This window comes from Condylura cristata, unplaced genomic scaffold, assembly GCF_000260355.1.
Source record: "Condylura cristata isolate star-nosed mole 26May11 unplaced genomic scaffold, ConCri1.0 scaffold00136, whole genome shotgun sequence".
Lineage (NCBI taxonomy): Eukaryota > Metazoa > Chordata > Mammalia > Eulipotyphla > Talpidae > Condylura > Condylura cristata.
The window spans coordinates 51,440-52,950 of record NW_004567237.1 but is presented as its reverse complement, the minus strand read 5'-3'; the positions used below and the strand labels follow the sequence as shown (position 1 = coordinate 52,950).

The window sequence follows — 1,511 nt, the reverse complement described above, 5'->3', positions numbered from 1 at the left end:
GCAATGGGGGTGGGAGCCTCTCAGAGTGGAGCAGTGGCCCCTGGGGAGCTGAGGCCTTGCAGAGGGAGCCCCAGGCAGGAGGCCCCTGCCCCATCCTGCACCTGCTCCTGGCTGTGCTCTGTGCTCTGAGCCTCCTGTGCCTCTGCTCTCCTGGGCACCTGGGTCCTGACCACGCCCCAGTGCACCCGCCCAACCCCCTCCTGTCCCTTCAGGGTTTGTGTCTGGGCTCACATCTGCTTCCCTCACTGTGTCTTTCGCACAGTAATACATGGCCGTGTCCTCGGGCTTCAGGCTGTTCATCTGCAGATACAGCGAGTTCTTGCTTCAGGCTGTTCATCTGCCGTTGTCTCTGGAGATGGTGAATCGGCCCTTCACAGAGTCCGTGTACCATGTGCTACCACCAGTATTACTAATCTGTGCAACCCACTGTAGCCCCTTCCCTGGGGCCTGGCGGATCCAATTCATGTTGTAGCTGCTGAAGGTAAAACCAGAGGCTGCACACGAGAGTTTGAGAGACCCCCCAGGCTGCACCAAGTCTCCCCCAGACTCCACCAGCTTCTCCTCACACCGGACACCTGCAAACACAGACACAGCAGTCAAGACACTGGCTCTCGGCCACTTGTTTTCCCTTTATGGCTCTTCTATCCCCCAGGGTCTCCTGCTCCCCAGCACTGACCCCCTAGAAGAGCCAGGAGGAGCAGCCATCTCAGCCCACGCTCCATGGTGAGTGTCCGCATCTGTCCTGACCCTAGTGGACCCTGGATCCCAGCTGGGCTCCTGTGCAGAGCCACAGGGCCTGGCTGGGCTGTTTTCAGCAGCAGGGGCCGGCCCTATTTGCATGTGTCCTGCCACATAGCAGGCTCTGGCTGGAGGCTGGGACAGAGGAGCCCAGGGAGGGTCTGGGGCCACTGGGGTCATGACACAGTATGAGCAGGTGCCTCATTAGGGACAGAGCTGGGTGATCACTGAGCACCTGTTACCTGTCATGACAAGGGCCCAGGTGCTTGTGCTCACATGGGAGTTTGGGCTCTTCTATTTTATAGTTCTCTAGGCTTCGTTTTAGCCCTTTGTCTGAACGGTTATGTGCTCATATTATCTTGCATCCTGTAGGTGTGTTTGGTATATTGATAATTCCTTTCCTGTGCAGAGTTTTAGCTACATCTAATCCTATTTATTTATACAAATTTTCCCTTCTCTTACCATTCTAGCAGAGTCCCAGAGACATCAGATAGTCAGTCCTGTGGTGATGAGCCTTTATCTGTGCCTCGATGTGGGCATTTCCATGCCCAGCTGTGGGAGGCATCCATGGCAGAGGCATTGTTAGCAGGAACTGAGGTGTGTTGATATGACCATCCTACCTGCCTAAGTAAAGAATGGATCCTGTCATTTGCAACTAGTGGATAGTAGTGAGGGCAATTATACTCCGAGAACTCATCAGGAGGAGAAAGCCCAATGCCGGAGTGTCTCCCTCACAGGCGGAACATGGAGAACATAACACTGCGTCACTCAGA

The 1,511-nt window shown here is 55.1% G+C and overlaps 1 pseudogene; it reads right to left on the bottom strand.

The window, feature by feature from the left end:
• Nucleotides 1–246: 246 nt before the first annotated feature.
• LOC101621309 lies at nt 247–761 on the bottom strand (annotated as a pseudogene).
• Between the last annotated feature and the right edge of the window lie 750 nt (nt 762–1,511).